The sequence below is a fragment of the Apodemus sylvaticus genome, chromosome 10 (assembly GCF_947179515.1).
Source record: "Apodemus sylvaticus chromosome 10, mApoSyl1.1, whole genome shotgun sequence".
Taxonomy (NCBI): Eukaryota; Metazoa; Chordata; class Mammalia; order Rodentia; family Muridae; genus Apodemus; species Apodemus sylvaticus.
In genome coordinates, this window is record NC_067481.1 from 90281394 (window position 1) to 90301879 (window position 20486).

General features: G+C 48.1%; 1 protein-coding gene across 1 annotated transcript in view; it reads right to left on the reverse strand.

Moving 5' to 3' along the window:
- Slit3 (slit guidance ligand 3) overlaps positions 1-20486 on the reverse strand; it is a 595031-nt gene that overhangs the window by 399846 nt on the left and 174699 nt on the right. The gene's annotated exons all lie outside the window — the stretch shown is intronic.

The window sequence follows — 20486 nt, forward strand, 5'->3', positions numbered from 1 at the left end:
AACATGCACGGCTATAGTGCTGATACAATTGAGATCACTTGGCACCCGAAGCCGAAACACGACCACTTAGCTTCTCTTCCTAGAGCACGTGCCTCTGCCCCGTGCATCAGGCCAAGCCACTGGTTCCTAAAGCCTGCTCTGTCTTCACTTTTGTCCTCCCTTGGTCCAGCCCTTTGAGATGAGCTATTAAAGAAGTGAGCAGCTAATCCATCAAAGAATACAATGACAGATGTAGGTATGGATGTATGGATGGATGACTAGTATATGAGTAGACAGAGGAAAAGGAGGGGAAGAAAGGAAGGAAGGAAGACAAGAAAGAAGTAGGATGAACAATTCCACTGTGAAATATGTATTATTTTTTTAATTTATTGGACACACATTAACCTTTGTTTTGAGGGAATGAAAATTATTTCAAGGAGTAGTGGGACAGTTGGTATGGGAGGTGTCTGTTGGGCTGACAGTGGCACAATAGCTTGCTCTGAAGCTCCCCAACGTTCTCCAGAAACAAGCCCTCAGCTGTACTTGGCTTGGTCCAGCCCTTTCCGCCCCAGTCACAACTTGGAGGATCAAGGATATTTCCCACCGTGCCTCGTGGCAGCTGAAAAGCTGAGGGCTGCCAAGGCCAGAGTGTTTACAAAATATAAGTGGGACCCTGTGGGGCCTGAGCCAGAGCCATTCAAAATGCCCCTAAATTTATTTTATCTAAAAAGAAAAATATACTTGACAGGTGTTTTCCCTTCATTTGAGAGAACCCTTCGGAGGAGTAACCCCAGCGAAAGGAAAGTGGCGTCCAGTGGGGGGGACTGAGTTGGCTTTGTTTGTTTTGGAGAGTCACCTCCTCATATGTGAATCCATGCTTTGGGCCGTTATTCAGCCACAACTTAATGTAGGAAGAACGTCCATAGAGCCAAATGGCAAAGCGTCTGTCTGTGTAGAAAGCACCTCATCTTTTTAAACAGGGGTATAACCTTTGCCCAAACCCCAAATGCGTGGGAATGGGGTTTAAAGAAGTGCACAAAATCAGGTGTGAATCTTCTCCTAATAGATACACAAAGTCTTTTATTTTCTTAGCAGAGGCAGGATTTTATTCCCAAGACCAGACTTAGGGGAGATGTTTTCATGGCATCGAACCAGAAGCAGAATAAATCCTGGTGTGCACAGAGGATTCCCTTTCAACACTGGGTTCTCTACCTGTTTCCCACACTGCCTGATCCTGGCTACATACTTTCAATCCTGACAGTTGGAGAAAAGGGAGTCGCTGTGTACGGTTTACTAGATGTGACATTGCAGAACACAGAGGGACAAAGGCCCAAGCAGTGGAGCTGAGGATGCCGACAGGCCCACCGCAGATGCGCCCCAAGATGTGAAAGGTTAAGCAGTCCGGCTTCTGGCAAACGTGTTACCTGATCGCTCGCCCTCCTTACTGGACGTGGTCATAATAACGGGACAATTGTTCAGGCAGAAGCAGCCCAGTTCACGTTTTCCCAGCTTGTTTAGACTTTTCTCCCCCAAAGGGGCTCCCCCAAAGGGAGCCAGAGGAATTCTGCTGATTGTATCTCCCAGTGGGCCACATTCCAGGGGGTAGGAGGGTCACATACCTGGGCAGACAGGGATGTAGAACTGTGTGCTCCAAGGTCAGATGGCAGATACCTGCCCTGCAAGCAGCATGGGGGCTCAGGCTGCTCTCAGAGGCCCGTAAACCTGTTTCATAAACCCGTTACTGTTACTTGGTTTTGGGGGAAGGATCCAGAGGGCTTAGTGAGTCTCTTCCCACCCCACCACCTCTGGTTTTCTGCCTTCCTATTTTCATCTGCTCATTGATTCCTTATTTCTGGAGGAGCAACTGTCAAAGGCAATTATACCCTGGATGTGGAATACACCTCTCAAATCCTTGCTTATATTTGCAGAAAAGAGGTCCTTTACAGGAACAGACACCCCCCAGCCTCAAGACAAGACCTTGTAAAACCAAACCACAGGCAAAATGCTTAAGGTACTTCTGGGGCCTGCTTTGCATCCGTGTTTGCATGACCTGTTCTCCTGTTCATTGGCCACCCAATCGGCCATCATTGCTACGCTCAATCAACTCAATCAACTCGTGTTTCCCATTTCCCCTCTAACCCAGGGCTTCTCAACCTTCCTAAAGCTACAGCCCTTTAATACAGTTCTTCACACTGTGGTAAACCCCAACCCTAAAATTATTTTCATTGTTTCTTCATAACTGCAATTTTGCTACTGTTATGAATCATAATGGAAATATCTGATATGTAGGATATCTGATATGAGACACCGTGTGAAAGGATCATCTGACCCCCAAAAGGGTCACAACTCACACATGGAGAGGCACGTCTCTAACCTCATCTGTATTCATTGATCAGACAGATCCTGCAGATGCAAACAGAGTAACTAATGTTTGAGCACCGACTGTGTGCTCTCTGCAGCACTCAGTGCTATCTGGCTTTTATCTTTTCATCCACATCATAACCTTTGAACTGGAAATGATTCCTGGCCATGTTTGACAGGTGGATCAGCCGAGCCTCTCCATGGTCAGCCCAGGCAATATGACTTCATATCCCACCATGTAGGATATGTAACCACAGCAGAGGCTAGCCAGTGGGTGCTGGGTTCCAGTTCAGTGTGTGCCCTGTGTGCAGAACGAGGCCTATAGGTGAGGGGGCCTACTACCTACTGTGTGTAAGAGTGTGAAGTGGCCCTGTAGACGTACATGTTCTGGAGGGGAGGGACAGCTTACCTGCCAAAGGACAAGGAAGGGAAGAGGTGCCACAAGGCAGAGATGACATGGAAGGCGAGTCACCAACGGAAGGGGGACATCTGATTATTAGCGGCTTGGTAAGGGGAAGAGAAAGCCAGACAATCAAGCAGCTTGCTCTGTCTCGCCCAGTGACACCCTGTGCTATGTTGTGATGGAGCAAGAAACCCTTCCCAGATGCCAGCACCATGCACTCGGGTTTCCCTGGCCCCCAAAGACAAGAACTAAGCAACTTCTGTTCTTTATAAACTAACCACTCAGTAATAGAAACAGAAACACCCCCGGACATTAGATGAGCCTTCCTTAGTACGTTAATCAAATGGGGGAACATGGTATAGTTGGATCTGGGTTCTTCTGGACACAAAGCAGTGGGTGGTGATAATAAGCTTTGTAAATAAAGCAGGCAAGGGAATCCCATCAAGAGAGGAGTCAAGGATGTCAGCGCACGTTCTCCCTAGGCAGAACAGAGAAACAGGAGGCCCAATGGAGGAAATGGTGCAAGGAGTCCCTTCCGTGCAGCCATCCGGTCAGACCCTGAGAATAGAAGGATGGGGAGAGCATCCTAACCATCTGCCCTAGCATCCATCCTCAAGCCAAGTAACACTGTCAGTCAGTCAGTCTTCCATGGTCCTGTGACCTGGCCCAAGGCCCTCCATTGCTACTGAGAATGTGAGGAAGAGTCTGATTCAACAGGATTCCCATACTTATGGGTTAACAACAGGCTAACGCAGTAAGTTCCATCTGTTAGTACTGCCTGCTGGTGAGAACAGGCTAGGTGCTGCCTCTCTAAATGTCTCCTTGCTTGCAGGAGCTCATCCTGGCTAACTGGTCTTGAGTTGTTTTTTGTTTGGTTGGTTAGTTGGTCTTGTTTTGTTAGACAGGGTTTCTCTGCATAGCCTTGGCTGTCCTGGAAATCACTCTGAAGAATAGGCTGGGCTCAAATAGAAATCTGTCTGCCTCTGCCTCCCGAGTGCTGGGATTAAAGGCATGTGCCACCACCATCTGGTGAGTTATGTTTGTTTTGACAAATGGCAACTTAATATTGCTGACTTGGATTCACCCTGAATCCCACAGATGCTTAACTGTCGTGTTCCCTTTAAGGAATAGAGGACATGCTGCTTCTGTGTAAGAAGAGAGCTGTGGACAGGGCACCAGGGAGCAATGAGACCTAGGGTGGACTCCACAGAAGTGAACTCAGAACAGCTCAAGATGTTACACCAACATCACCACTGAGTCCCTGATGGTGTCATCCACAGCACAGAGCCAGGGCACAAGCATGAGGCACAGTGACTGTCAGAGACTCAGACTGCTTGCTCTACCCTGGAGTTGTGGCCTCTGAGAACACGCTCATAAAGCTGTGGGCTGGGGGGGGGGGGAAAATCATTCTGAGGACATACAATCCAGTATGGGGGAAAATGAGTTCACGCTGAGTTTCAAAATCAAGTAGTCAGTAGATTCATTTCCTTGGGCTCAGTCCTTTCTTGTTCTAGAGCGTTCCCTCCTGTTAGCAAAACAGAGGGGGCTCTGTGTCTCTAAATCTGGGGCCTGTGATGGCCATGACTGCAGGCCAAGATGTAAGGGTCTGCACCATCTTCCAAGGCCAGGCTGCAACTGTTTATGGCCTGAGGTGCAGAGATGTTCCAAAAACACAGGGTATCATTTCTCTCCCATCCAGGCTATGGGAGGCCAGCCACAAGCCTCTGGAACTGTGGCACCCAATGGCAAAGGCAGTGAAACCAGGGACAGAATGAACCCTGGCTGGCCCTGTGCCTGGCCCTGCCACCGAGTGGACCTGCCACTTGCTGTGTTCTGTGCTGGAGTTTTCTCTAGACAGGTCTGTGAACCCTGGAGACATCCATTACTGGGGCTGGCCACAACTTGTCAGGGATCCTGTTACTCCGCAAGCCAGTTCCAAAAACAATACCAGGCTTGATATATTAGCCCTGATTAAATTGGCCTGTAACATGCTTCTCACTTAATTCGCCTATTTTTCTTCTTGCCCCTCTAATTCTGGGCTCCAGCCCTGTTACAAAGAACCCTTCCATTGGATCGGAACAAGGTGTACCCATGAAACTGTGTCCACAGGAAGCCAGTGTGCATATTTGTTTCTTTATCTATCTACCTACCTGCCTTTTGTGAGCCTCTACATACAACCCTCAGTGAGGGAAAGCATCCCGAGGACCAACAGTAGGAAACAAGTAAGCCCCGGAGAACCGCTCGGGAGAGGAAGCGCACACTCAGGCTCAATCATATTTTCCAATTTCCTCTTGTATATTTTCCCTGACATCGCAGCCTAGGGTAACTCTGATGAGGGTTTCACCTGTCAAAATGCAAGGGCTTTAAACCCAACAGCTGACTTCACATAGGACTCTCATTTAATCCTAAATCAAAAAGCCATTGAACGAGCAATGAACGTCTGATCCGCATAGGGAGTGGAGGATCAGTTTCCCAGTAGCTGACTGTATGCATTCAGCCCACTTTGGGCCAGGCTTCCACCGTGACCATCTTCTTCTGGAAGGGAGCTCCACAGAGCTTTTCTCCTATTTTGGAGGGATCTACTTGGCAAACCAACCCTGCCTCCCCTGTCTGGTCTCTTGGTGACAACAATGAGATCCATCTGGAAGGCAGACAAGGTTGTCACAGCTCAGTCAAAAACCAGCAGCTCAAAGGATAGCCTCAAGTCGACAGGAAGAGACCCACAGAGGTTCCCGTGCTTCCAGGGAAGGCTGGCCTGCCCGGTGCTCTGGCTCCGCCCTTCTCATCATGTTCCCTTCTTTATGGGGTACAACATTTTGAAAGAAACAAGCACAACATTTGACTGTCAAGAGAAGAATTAGTGTCTCGGAGAAGCACGGGGTATGATTGTATGTAATTGTTTTATGGGTGCTGGCACTGGTTCAGGGGAGAATGGGTTTTTAATACCAAATCTTTCCATTTCTCTTTGTTTTCCCGTGATTTGTGGGCTCGGTGAATGGCAGGTTTCTGGCAGATCTGCAATTCCGATTTCCCCTTTGTTTTCTCACGCTGGTGGAGTTCAGGGTTTCTTTTATTTTTTTTCCATGAGTCACAAATACTGTTTAATGGGAGTGGGAGACGGCTTCCCCCCTTTCCCTCCCCCAGAGACGCATCGTTTGGTTAAACCGCACATAAATTTAACCTCTCTCTAAAGAGCCATTAATGGTTCTAATGCACATATATGTACATGCTCACACTGATGAAGAAGCCCCCCTTTCTCCTTTTTAAACCATGGAAATAGTTGGGGTCCAACTTCCAGGCTGATTTCTATGAAAAGGGCAGTTCCCAGCAAAGACAGAGGGGCCATGACAGGAGCTTCTTCAGCACCTGCAGTGCAAGCAGGTAGGAAACACATTTTCGACCAAACATCAACCGCTGTCAGCATTGAAGATGCCCTCAAGAGTATGATAACGTGGTTGCACCCTAAGAGGGTCCTCACAAAGTGCATACAAGTTTGGTCTCCAGTGCGGTGATACAGGAATTAATAAAATCCTTGTGGATGGAGGGGGTGGAGCTGGCAGAGAGACCCAAAGTCACTTACAGTATGCCCTTAATAGGGAATGCAAGATGACCTTGCAGGGAATCCCTGGCGACCGATTTCATGATGTGTGACCTCTTCCCTGCCATTATTAGCTACTATGAAGTGACATGCCAGGGGACTCCTTGCCAGATCCAGTAAAAAAAAAAAAAAAACACACATTGATGCCTAGACATGTAAGCTGAATAAACTTCTTCTTTTTATAAAGTTGGCCTGCCTTGCCTATTACATGATAATAGGGTTGCTTTGCTTTGTTTTTTGTTTTAAACAGACCAATCCTGAGGTCATTAGTATATAAACCAACAAGCTCCAGAGCAAAGAGAAGCAGAAAGACCAAGGTTCAGGGATTATGGCTGGCAGCTTCCTATTTGTATTAGAATGCAGAAGCCCCAGTATGGGGGACAGATGGCCAAGCGCGTGGGAGCAGGGATGTCTACAAGACTATGAGAGACAACACTGAGGTCTGTGCTGCAGGCATGAAAGGGGAAAAGAGAGAGGCTGTTCGGTGGAGATTTCTTTCTGACAGGAGCTTCTTCAGCACCTGCAGTGCAAGCCGGGTCGTTTAGAGGAAGCCAAGCGGACAGTCATTCTGGTCTCAAAATTATTGGCTCAACATACACAATCGATACTCTAAACAAACAAAACCACGAGTCAAACACACGAAACAACCACCAAATGCCCAACCGAACGCACCAATGTTGAATGCGGTCATCACATGACCCTGACTCTTTGCCATCTCCTCCTTACCCCATTCCTAAGGCGACTGTCCACACCCCCAAGCCCCTCCCTGCCTCCTCACAGTATTCGAAGGCACACCATGTTCCAGGCCTCATGGTAAACACTGACACGGGCCGCATCGGGACAGCCCCACTGAGATGCCGCCCACCCATCCATGTGCTGAAGTTCCTCAGAAGCAGAGTTCTCCAGCTCCTGCTCTCTCCACAAAGAGCACCGGGAAGATGCTTTCCTCTACTCTTCCCATTTCCAAGGTCACCTGCATCTAGGGACAAGCCATAGGAGTGGGTAGGATGTTGCCAAAAGTGTCACAGGAGGCAGCACCTGTCGCCCCCCTAATCCAGGGCTGCCTGCCCTGTGCAGGAAATGGTCCCTGCTGGGCGTCCTTGCAGACACTCCAGCCAGGCCCTGGTTTGCTCCTAATTAGTGCTGAGCAAACGCCACAGTCCCTGCCTCCCCTTGGCTGCCCATATGGCTGGACGCTGCCCTTCGCGGCTGGCAGGAAAGATGAGTGAGCCTGTCCGTCTCCTTTCTCTTCTTCACAGATCAACCATGCGGTTCATTTCCCTCTTAGCTCAAGCTTGCACAGCCTGTCCTGTGTATCCACGGGCATCCACAGTCAACTAACCTTGAATTGAAAAAAAACGTTCAGAAAACAATTGCATTCACCACTCAAAGGCCCAGCCCTTTTCTTTTGGTCACGATTTCCCTAAACAATGGGGTATATGGTGACTAGTTATGTAATGTCATGTTTGACACGTAGCCTAGAGATGATTTAGGGTATGTGAGTGGATGTACATGTTAAATGCCATTTTATACAAAAGGCTTGAGAGTGCATGGATTCTGATATCTATGGGAGGAGGAGTTCTTACAGCCTGTTCCTCTGTTTTCTAAGAAACAATTGCACTCTGGAACCTAGAAGTGTTGGAAGAGGACAGAGCAGAAAATTCAGCTTCTCTCCCACATTTTCCTGACCTAAGTGCACTTCTCAGCTTTACTGAAATTCTTAAGAGCCCATTTGTCTGTTCCTTAAAGCTATAACCCCCATCTTTCATTCCAAGTAGCTGGGAACATGAGCTTGACATTTTGAAACCCTAGAGAGAACTATTCTTCTTCTAAGCTGTGGGCCTTGAGCATGGTGAAGGGACTGCTTAGATTTCTGTCTGGTGATAGCCTCTCCCATGGGGTGGCGGCCTCAGGAAGGAGGCCACTGTAGGATTCCACAGAATGACAGACGCAGGCCCCCAGCCACATCTTGGATCACAGGAGCCCGGGAATACAATGGGATTAGAGCCATCTTCTCTGTTTGGGTCTGGCTACAGATGCAGGAAAAAATAACCACCTGGCTCTCATCTCTCCCGCCAATGAGATTTTAATTCCTCCCAACTCTTCTACTTCAGGCCTTGGCTCACACCGTGTCCTCTGCCTGGATTCCTGTGCCAACTGCCTCTCAGTGTGGTCTTAGCTGGCTTCCTTTCCCTCTCTCCTCTCTGCTCATGTATTCCTGCTTCTGAGAGCCTTCTCTGACCTCACGGGCCAGCTCAAAGGCAGCTCTGGGTTCTTCCACTGCCACAGCCCACTCACCCTTTAGGTTTACACCAGCTGCCATCTCCGTTCATCACCTCCATGATCTCCATCACCTCCATCACCTCCATCACCTCCATCACCTTCTTCTTCTTCTTCTTCTTTTTCTTCTTCTTCTTCTTCTTCTTCTTCTTCTTCTTCTTCTTCTTCTTCTTCTTCTTCTTCTTCTTCCTCTTCCTCTTCCTCTTCCTCCTCCTCCTCCTCCTCTTCTTCCTCCTCCTCCTCCCCCTATTCCCCCTCCTCTTCCTCCTCTTCTTCTTCCTCTTCCTCCTATTCTTCTTCCTCTTCCTCCTCCTCTTCTTCTTCTCTTCTTCCTTCCCTCCCCCCCTACCTCCACACTCACTACAGTTATGTTCTGTTACCGTAGCATGTGGTACCCAGTAACCATCCTCGGACCTTTGTGGAATAAATGGGACAAGTTCTCTAGGAAGAGGGCGAGATAGTCGTACTCTTAGATGGAAGGCTACGGTGGAAGTTACGAGCCTTCAAGGGTCAGGCAGCCTGTGCTCAAGTCTCTGCTATGACATATGTGGGAACCATTACATATGACAAAAGAGCCTTGGTAGACTCACACACAGACTTGACCAAGCATGCTCCAAGGGCCAACAGGAAGCCTACTACTCCTGGTATGAAGTCCAGAGGGATTTTTTCAAGTCATTCCTTCAGGCTATGGAAGATGCCAGGTTGCGGGGGTAGGTGGGTGTGACAGATGAGAAAGAAGGGCAAAAGACAAGATGGCTTAGTTCTTAATTAATTAATTACAATAGTTCATGATTATTGTAAGACTGAAAAACTGGCATCTCCAACTGTACATTTATAACCCCAAGGCCTCTGAGACACAGAGTATCTGTCCATTTCTCATTCCTGCAACAAAACACCAGAGTTATAAAAAGTTATAAAAACAAAACTTTATAAATGAGAGGGGCGGGGCGGGGGCGGGGCACATCCAGGCCTATAGTTCTAGAGATTGGAGGTCAAGAGGCAGCGTTTTGTAATTGCCTTCTTGTTGGCAGTCCTCCAGTAGTAAGTGCTTAAGTGTCCCACGGCACAGTGCAGGTGTCTATAGCTACATGTCTGTCCTTATCACGTCACCATGGCTCCATCACCAGGGCTCCATACTGACGGCCTTGTCTAGAACGTCCTAAAGGCCTATTCTAAACACCGCAGACGGATCAGCTTCTCCCCTTCTTCATAAGATTGACTTTGAAAGTCGAAACTCTGTGTGAGTTTGGACAGACAAACCAAAGCAAACCACAGGAGCAACGGCTCAGGCCCTGTGCCCTCCTGGTACCTGTGAGAAGGGAGTGGCATTTTGTGATGGAAGACCCTCTACTCATCACGTTCTCAGAGAGAAGACGCTCTCAGGCTCTCCCCCAATGGGAGAGAAGACTTTCCAGCAGGGTAGTTGCTTCACCTGATTTATTCTCCCCTGTGTTTCCAGTCTCAAAAACAGAGGGGAGCTGAGAGGCAAAAGGCGTGGCTAGCATCCTCACGCATACGCTTTTCCATGTCCGTGGTAGCTGACCACCATACTTCTTGGCCCATTGGCATCTGTCTTTGTATAAATTCCTTCCCTTGAGTGAGTCTAAGACCTACGATAATATGTCAAGGTGGCCAAATATCTTTTTCCTTAGTAGGTAAAGGCACTCTGAGTTTGCAACCTAGCAAGGAATGTTGACTGACTGCCTGCACATGAGAGCAGCACCTAAACCACAGGCAGCAGGATGCAGGTCCCCAGTCATAGCCACAGAAACACGTATGTTTATGTATCTTGACAGATATTCTTTTGTGGAAGGAGATGTTTCCCCAGTCAAGCCTCCAGATGGAAATATGGTCCATCCAATACTGAGCTGAGAAGCCTGGTCAGCTGTGCCGAGTTCCTGCCCCACATAAAGTGTAAGCTACTACATGTATAATGCAAAGCTTTGAAAGTAGTTGTAATTTGTTACAAAGTAAACAAATGTAGCCTCCAGGTCTCCAATCCCTGCTCCCTCTGTGTGGAAGGGAAGGGCAAAGGGACACTCAGGAGACTTTAGATACCACCACCTCTAAGATTCTAGCTAGGTCACCTTTTGCTCCTGCCTTAGGTGATCCAACACCTCTCCACCCCTTGCAAGCCACCCCGACACATCCTGCTCTGTGCTAGCACAGAGGATACTGGGGGACTCTTTTCTATTTGCACAAGGATCCCACTCACAGACCCACCAGCACTCTTTAAGCACAGGGCCTCAACTGTCTTTCTGTTTTCTCTGTCCTTTGTCTTACCACTCATTGGCAGATAATTCTGGAAAGCTTTCAGACTGTAAAGCACTGTGAACTGGCTACTGACAAATGGAGGCACCCCCTGTTCCTGTCTTCATGGAGAGTCTAATCTGACAGCAAAACACCCCAATCCAAGTCACATGCATTCCTAGAGCATTGTGGCTGTGGGTGAGTGCCTGCGAGTTTCCCTGAGAGGAGGGTGTTTACAATGGAAGTTAAAGTTAGGCAGGAGTCAGTTCAAATCACAGCATCAGTAAGAAGGACCAGGGGTGGGAGTGGGGTGTGTGTGTGTGTGTGTGCCTGCACGTGCGCATATGCATGTATGTGCATTCGTTGTTGCAGAGCTGCAGGAAGGCTGGCGAGGTTGTAGTATGCAGCAGAGCCTGCAAGGTTTAGAAGAGATGCTCACAACACCTGCTCTTAGCGACTCTTAGAACTCACCCCTTTCCAGATCAACTGTTTAGTCCAGAACTATGAGGCAATATATTTCTGTTTTTTTTTAATGCCATAGAGTTTATGGCCCTTTGGAAAGCCATCAAAGACAAGAAAAACATAAACAGGTAACTGAGTGGCACTGAAACCCTAGGTACCAGAGCGGGAGGTTGGGTTTGGCTGGGGACCACAGCTTTTGGAGCCTGGATGTGGGAAGCAGAAGTGCATACTGGGAAGGGAGATGGTTTGAGAGCCCAGGGGAAACAGCCGCCTCTTTCTAGTTCCGAGTTCTCAATGCCGGGGCTGCATGGATGCTGTGTGGAGCCTGTTGCACTACCAGGGTCTTCTGGTCCAGGCACTGGGAGCTTTGGTAGGAGATTTCAGTCTTTTTTTTAGTCCTAATATTTGTTGTGACTAGTGAGAAATGGAAGGCCAGCATTTGTGTGTGTGTGTGTGTGTGTGTGTGTATGTGTGTGTCTGTTCCCCAGGCTGACGGCTTAGGGAGACACACTGGGTCTGTGCATAGTGGTTCTCTTTGTCTAAACACACAGTACAAAACAACACTTCCTCAGTGCCTGCCTCCTGATGCCGGTGATAATGGTGGTAACAGGGAGGGACTTTCAGCCTGAAGGTCACACAGTCGTGGAAAGATCTCAGAGATGGAGTCTAAAATCCGGGGCCTTCTGTCTGTCAGCTGCATGACCTCGGTCAAGTTATTTAGTGAAGTTCTCTGTCACTACAGAAAAGAGAACACCCAAGGTCCACATGTCCTGGACCTTTGTTACAATTTTGTATCTCCTTCCCTCTAGACAAGTGGCTCTCAATCTGTGGATGGAGATCCCCTTGGGGGTTAAATGGTTTTTTCACAGGGGTCACGTATCAGATATCTTGTGCATCAGATAGTTACGTTTTGATTTAAAGCAGTAACATATTATACCTTTATAACATAAATTACAATTATGAAGTAGCAGCAAAATACTTTTATGGTTGGATGGGTCACCACAACATGAGGAACTATATTAAAGGGTCACAACATTAGGAAGGTTGAAAACCACTGCTCTAGACTAACTGGATGACTGTAACCCCAGGTGTATTGCTGTATCTTGCTTTCTCTAGTTTCCCAATCCATAATTGGGGATAACAGTAGCCATAGAGAGATTTCCTCGTCATCTAAGTCTACCCTTCATCCTCTGGCCTTCCCAGAGCCTGAAACAGGTTGACGTATAGAGACTACAATGCTAGCTTCCTATGATATCGGGCTTCCTGTGACCCCTGGCTTCCGGCTGTTAGTAACCACTGGGAGTCACAGAGAGAAAGAAAGAAACCAAGAGACAGGAAAGAAAGCATCATTTAGTGTCCTCTTCTCTGCTAGGCTGGGGTTAGAAGTGTTGGGCTACCATATACTAAATCCACTATAATATATATATATATATATATATTACTAAGTGGACTCTCTGGCTCAACCATCATATATACACACCTACACCCATAACCCACTTGGATCTTTGTATATATTCCCTTCTTTAAGCATTGCTTACAATGACTTAAAATATAGCAATTGACCATTTGAACTATCCTTAAGCATTCAGCTCAATGACATTAAGTACAGCCACAATCCCACTATTATCCATCTCTAGGACCTGTTTAATTGAAACTGTGTGACCTCTAAGCAATAATTCCTCATTCCCTATCCCTGTTCCGAATCTCTGTCAACTGCCATTCCATTCCACGTCCTGGCACTGTGAAGCTTTTGATGTGTTTATAAAAAGATAAAGAGATATAAAAAGATATGTTCTATGGGGGTGTGATGAGGTATGGGGAAGGGGGTGTCTCAGCGGGCCCATGCTGAGGTATCCCTTCCCCCTGAGGGAACACACACACAACGGTAAGCATAGAATAGAGTTTATTCAGGGCATGGTGAGGGGAGTTAAGAGGGTAGTAGAGGCAGAGGGAGGCAGAGAGAGGGAGAAAGTAGAGAAGCAGAGGCCGGCCATGACCACGTGGAGAGAGGAGGGAAGGGAAGGGGTAGAGAGGAGGAGCAGAGGGGCAGGAGGCAAGAGAGAGAGGCAAGAGAGAGAGGAGGGGTAAGCAGCCCCTTTTACAGTGAGTCAGGCCTACCTGGCTGTTGCCAGGTAACTGTGGGGTGGAGTTTAGAAAGAATACTAACAGTTTTTCCTCTAGGTAGCTCACATAACTGAATCATTAAGTATTTGTGCTTTTGTGGGTGGTGTATATTGTTACATTTGTCAGAATTTCCTTCCATATTAAGGATGAAGATAGTGTATTATATGTCTCTGCCATATTTTGGTTATCCCTTTATCCCTGAGGTGACCTGCTATCATCTGTATTGCCATGCTGTGCGTGTGCATGGCAATACAGATGCTGTTGGACTCTCTTTAACTGTCCTTCTGAGTATTCCATGTGATCCTCCATCCACAACACATTCCTGCTTCCTTGTGTTGTGTTGAGCAATGACTGAGTAACACAGTCGCCAGTGTCCGAGGCCTGGTGAGGACTCCATATGCATCATTTACAGACTTTACGGTGTTTAAACTGAGCAGAGATCCCTCTCCATCATAACATGAAGTTTAGCCCCAGCTAAACTACCCTTCCTTGCCTTGTTAGGCTGGCACCAAGTAATGACATTCTAGAACATATATGTAAATGCTATAGGACTAGGGTGCAGCCCTGCTAGGCTCAGGCAGACAAACCAGCCCTACCCAAGTCTCTATGCTCTTCTACAAGCAGGTGGGCACTGTATAGAGATCCTGGCTGCCTTATGCTAACAGCAGCAGCAGCTATCTCATTAGCCTACATGTGGTCCGGGGGTTGGTGGTAGTGTTTCTATATGGTCTTACAGATGAGGAATCCAGGAGAGTGACTAACTTGCCTAAGAAGCACCAGAGGGTAGGTATGGACCTAAGGTAGAAGTCTGCCCTGAAAAACTGACACTTCTAAACAGTACACTGTCCCTTACACAGATGAATGATCCTTGGTAATTAAATCTGTCCCTAAGCACCCCAGCCTCATGTTGCTGGAGTGTATGCAGTTAACGGCTGCACCACAGAGATGTCCTGGGTCGTCTCCCCATTGCTTCAGTGCATACCCCACTGATACAGGCTAGGGAGGCAGACACAAGCTGGAGGAGACAGACCGGATTAGATGCATCTTCCTTGGCCACCTCGATGCTGCTTTGGTGTCTTTCCAGAGCCAAGGTCTGCCCAAAGCACCTGAGGAGGAGACAGGGGCTGATGCTTCTCCCTGGCTCCACAGCAGTAAAGCCAGGATTACCCACTGACATTACAGCTGGCGGCCTCCGGCGCCTGGCACCCTTTAAAAGAACACCATGGCAATTTTCCAGCTAAATTCTCCCAATTAGGCAGTTAGAGAAACATTATCCACCCCGGGATGAAGCTGATGAAATGGAGGGGGAGGCTGGGGGAGGAAAAGGCTAATAGTTCTGAATTGCAGCCTCCAGCCAAGTGAGCACATTGTGGGTGGGGAGGGGGAAGAGGAGGGGGCTCCAAGTTCAAGGAGAAGGTTCTGTGGGGGCACTTGTATGGGGACAAACAGGTGGTCCAATTCACCCTGGCCACTTGAAAGGTCTCATTACAAAAATAAGGACAATGAAGCAGCCTGTGAAATTCTAGAACTTTCCAGTCTCTGGTCTGCACTGAGTAGGACAGAATGGTGAACTGGGTATCTTTCCCACCTCAGTCAGACATAAAGACTGGCGAAGTGAAGGGCATGAGGAAGAGTGAGGATGGGCTGGGGGTTGTGATCCTGACCCTTCACTCACAGCCATTCCCAGAGTCCTTAGCGCCCGTACATTTTTCATTTATGCAGTCATTCGCCCCTACGTGTAGGCGTTCTACATCCACGAGCACACGTAATTCCCACAACCACCCAGGAAAGTGGGTCTTCCTACTCTCTCCGGTTTCCACGGGACAGCAAAAAGCCAAGGAATGTACAAAAACCAAGAACAAAGAGACCAAGCCAAATACACAGTCCTTAAAAGAGATCGGGATCTCACCCCCAGAATTCCAAGTCATGGAGACACATCTAGTCATGATAAAGACAACATACCGAGCACGGTGCCAAGCTCCAAACCAGGAATGTCCGATCCTCAAAATGGTTTCTGCAGAATAGGACTCATCTCAGCCCACACTGCCGATGAGAAACATGAGCTGGGGGTCGCAGAGCCTGCCTATGGCTGGGCAATGGGGTGGGGCCCAATCCCTGCCTGAGCCAGTGTCACAGATCACCATGCGAGATACCGTCTTCTTGGGACGAGGTCTATCTGAACCTCAGCACATGGCTCTCTGAGGGGCAGAGAAGATGCCTGTTTCCAGGGTTCTAATTTCATAGGTTATGTTACATACTACAATGCTGGAAAATGAGAGAGAGACAGAGAGAGAGAGAGAGAGAGAGAGAGAGAGAGAGAGAGAGAGAGAGAGAGAGAGAGAGAAACAGAGATGAGGAGAAAGACAGGAAGAAAGAAAGAGGGGGAAGGGAGGGAAAGGGAGAGAGGGATGGAGGAAGGAAGGAGGGACAGGAGGGAAAGAGAAATTCAGAGAGAGAGATTCAGAGAAAGAGAGAGAGAGACAGAGACAGAGACAGAGACAGAGACAGAGTAAGACAGTGCCACACAAGCGTATTAGAGCCCACCACCGGCCATGCCATACACACGCTCAGAGCTGGCAAGGACTGAGTGAAAAGGACTTAATCAGCTCATCATCACAGAGCAAAGGTGGGAGACAGCAAGTGTCTGAGGGCCCAAGAGCTCTCTGCTCTGCTTCTCACTGAAGGGTTGGACAGGGGCCAATAAGTGATGGTGAAAACCATTAGGGACCTGGATGCCTCAAAACAAAGGAAATGGGGAGCTAGTGACCATTTGAGGCCAAGGTGCCAAGATACAGCCCCAGGGCAGTGGCTATCAACCTTCCTCGTGCTGAGACTCTTCAATACAGTTCCTCATGTTATGGTGACCCCCAACTACGAAACTATTTTCGATGCTACGTCATAACTAATTTTGCTACTATTATACATTGTAATGTGAAATGAACGTCTGCATGGTGTTAGGCGGCTCCTGTTGAAAGGGTCACATCCCACAGATTGAGAACCATTGCTCTAGGATGAGGCTGGATGAGAGGAAAGACTGGACCCCCAAACTCGCTGTTGCTGGAGCTGATGGAACATTCGGAAGGCCAAGCAGGCAGGACTTGGGAGCTGAGGAGAAAGTAGCATCGATTGCTGCCATCCTGAAGGCGGTCCAAGTGCGTGAATTTTCTAATTATACTTGCTTCCTTCTGCCGCCGCTATGTCTTCCCCTCAACAGAGGTCGGAGGTCTGAGGGAGATCCAGGCCCTTTGAGGCTGTCTTCCAAGAAAACGCTTCATCTGCTTAGAAGCAGCACTGGGAAAGTCCCGAGCTGGCACTGCCCCCTGGCCTCGGGCGCCCACAGTAAACCCAGTCCAGTTTACGGAAGATCCTCTAAAACACCAGGAACAGTTGATTTGTTGAGGTTTCCCAGGGCCGGCCTCAGAGTCCAGAGAGACTTCCAGATTTGCGTAACCCTCGAAGGAGAGGGGGCATCTTCACTCCTCAATACGCAGGATGGGGCTAATTGCTCAAGGAATGTGCTCATGCGGGGACACAGAGCAGATTAGAGGCTGCATTGGTCTATAGTTATGTCTCCTCTGAGGGGCTGGGGCAGCCATACTTTCTAATTAATCATACAGGGAAGGTACCAACCATGCCTTGAGTGTCCATTATCCTAGCACACCCAGAAAGAGCAAGAAAACACGACTTTACAAACCACTAGGATACAGAACTTGACAATGGACTTACAGTCTATAAAAAGTGAGGCTCTGTGCCCAGCCTTGGGAAGCCGGGAGAGCCAAACGGGAAGTGAGTGTTCAGAGACCACATGGAATAACTTCCTCTGGGCAGATCCACAGCGCTGGACCTTCTGCAGTCCTTTCTCCCCGGTCCTTCCCCCACCCCCACCCGTTCCTCTTGACAGCCGGATTTCGCCTATAATTTTGAAAGCCGGTGGATATATTTCATTGGGAATTGGCTCAGGCCTGCCAGGAAAAGCAAATTCAGGACAGAAGTAGCGGAATTTGGACACAACAGCCACGCTAGCTGCTGCCAGCCCAACTTCACCTCAAACCTGATGTGGGGAGGAGAAGTGGAGATTTCTAGGGACTGAGGGAAGGTGATAAACAGAATTATCCTTGCTTCAAATTGACGCTGAACCTGTTGCCTGGGCCCTCTCTTCCATGGGAATGTGTGATAAATTTTCTGCCTTGCCAATCAAGGATTGTGTTCTCCCAAGAAGAGAGCATCCTTGTGCCTGCCCCATGCAAGATGGGCTCTGATTACTGCCCTGGAAGGCAGAAGACGGAACAGTCTCAATGGAAACTCTGGGCTCTGTCCTGAGCCCTTCACATCCCACAGGGATTCCCATGCATGAGTTGGCACATGAAGGCCAAATTGACAGAACCTGGTGGTTGCTGCTATGCTGGGCCCAGTGACAAAGAAACTCTTGGCTTGTCCATCTTTCCATGGTGTGGGACAATAGTCGTTGTGTCCCTGGTATTGAATAAGTGTCTATAAAGGAGGAGACGGGTGTGTGTTGGGTAGGAGCATTTGACATTGATCATCCTCTGGGATTTGGCTCCCTTACCACAGTGGCTGGTGGTGCTCTTCAAAAAGAATTTTTCTTTAAGATACATGTATTTTACTATTCGGTGTATATGACTGACCGTTTTGCCTGCACGTATGTTTGTATACCACACGTGTTTCCACTGAGGTGAAGGTCAGAAGAAAGTGTTGAATCTGCTGGGTTGAGTTACAGATGCGCTGCCATGTAGGTGCTGGCAACCCAACCGCAGTCTTCTGCAAGAGCAAAGAGGTCTCCTCACCTCTGAGTCATTTCTCCAGTACCCTAAAGGTGTTCTTTTCATCTTGGGAGGGTTCTGTGACTTATGGCTACTCCATTCTGACCTTTAACTCTTAGGCAGACCCAAGGCATGACCTGCTGTGACTCAGGAGGAGGGGGCCGAGGCGGGAGAGCTAAACTGAGCCTAAGAGGGGTCAGGCATTTGGGTCAACCTACATGTCTGGGAGATTTGAGAACTTCTTATCACTTTGGGTGAAAGCAGCTGATAAAAGGGTGGCTTGTCACCTGAATTTGCATATTCCTGTCACTCCAAGACTGACTCACTTAGAGCAGGAAGCACATCGGTCTCCTTTAACCTACAGCGGCATTTTTAGTTTCTCCCTTGGGTTTATTCCAATTCTGCTAAAATCCCAGAAAGTAGGATGGAACCTCAAAGATTTAAAAACCAACCAAACAAAAACCCTCCGAAACATAAAGTCCTCATCTTAAGATAATACTTATCTTAAAACTTTTAATGCTCATTTTTTTTTTCAAAAAAAATTTAAGAAACAAACAAAAAGCCAGGGGCTCATATAGCCTGAACTTGGCCTAGAATTGTCTATGCAGCCGAGGTTGACTTGGAGTTTCTGATCCTCCTGGCTCCAACTCCCAAGTGCTGACAATACTGGCATGTGCCACCTCACACGCAGGCCTACGCCCTGCCATGGATCCAACCCAGGGCTTCATGTAAGCTGGAGAAGAACTCTGCCAACCGAACTTAATCCTCATCCTCCCCTCCCCCTCTCCGACTCCCCAAGTAATTGACTTTGGAAAATTAATTCGATACAGTCAACTACACTTACTCCCAAGCATTCAAGACATCCCCAAGTCTTACAAATGGCTCTTCTGGTGTGATGACCCCAAAGCCTGTGTTCTAAGCCATGATACGCACAGACTGTCTCTGCAGCTTTGAAAAGCATCAAAGCTGAAATGTACAGAAGTCAAAAGGCTCTGCTGACCCTGAGCCAAAGTCTTGAAATTCCACCCAAACAGAGTTCTTGGGCCTGGCCTTGAAGATGACCTCTGGAACCTATCCAATACTAAATTGCCCTAAGGAAACTTTCAGTAGCTTGGGCCCTTGTGGTTCTCCTAGGAAACAGCACTCACCATAGATTAAGTTCTGAGCTTCATGGTGGTTTGATAAAGGCGCCTCTCTAGGCACTGAACCTATTATGTTGTTAATGACTAGAGACTGTTAGCATGCTGATTAACACAGTCATTGTTCAGAACAATGATTAACCCAGCAGGAAGGACCAAACGCAATGAAATAATGCCTAATCACTCTGGAAGGAACTGCCAGGTGATGTTTATTTCATGAGAACTGGAGGGAACCTAAAGACACAATCATTTTTCCTTGACACCATTGTTTTTGTCCAGCAGGTGGGCAGCTGCAGTTGGGGAGCCGGGTCCGTATCTGATTTCAGGTGTACATTCTTCAAATATGTAGAGTCAGGAGGAAAGGGACCAGGATCCCTGTCTGGGGCTGAGCCACCAGCCCAGCTATGCTCTCAGGCTATGATCTCCCATCTTTCCTTCCAACTTAACATCTTTCTCCAAAGCAAGCACTCACCTGAGCTGTGAGGTAATTCGTTTCCTTGTGCATCTGACTTGGATGGTTTTCCCAAAGCACTGCCAAGCAGAAATGGCTCTTAATTATGTCAACTCATGAAACCACACTAAAGATGACTGTATCACAACGCTCATTTGTCATATTATTTAACGAACAAGGGAGGGGGGCGCTGACAGGAGGCCAATAAAAGCCCTTTCATTAGAAAGTACTCAGAGCTGGGCTGGGTTCCTCAGCTTTCAAAACCAGCCTGTTTTAAATGCCTCTTCCATGTCCAGAAGGAACCAGAGCAGAAGCAAGGACGTTATCTACTTAAGGAACTGTAACGACAGAGCTGTCTTTCTGCCCGTGTAAAATTAGACTTAATTTGATCTTTCCCAAAGCACGGTTGGCCTCCACAGAGTGAGAGGGCTCAGCTCGAAGTGGATAGCATCAATCTGGAGAAGAAAGAGAGACCTGATTTGCTCTGCTCCCTCCATTTTTCTCAGAGTAGCTCCGGGGGACCCTGCTTTGGTGATTGCTATCAGTGTGTCATGATTTCTACCTGGTGCCACTCAGCAGACGTTCTCCTGTGGTCCAAGGGGAGAGCAGGAGTGACTGTGAAGATGCGGTTTGAGGATGGAGGAAATCATAGGTGGCC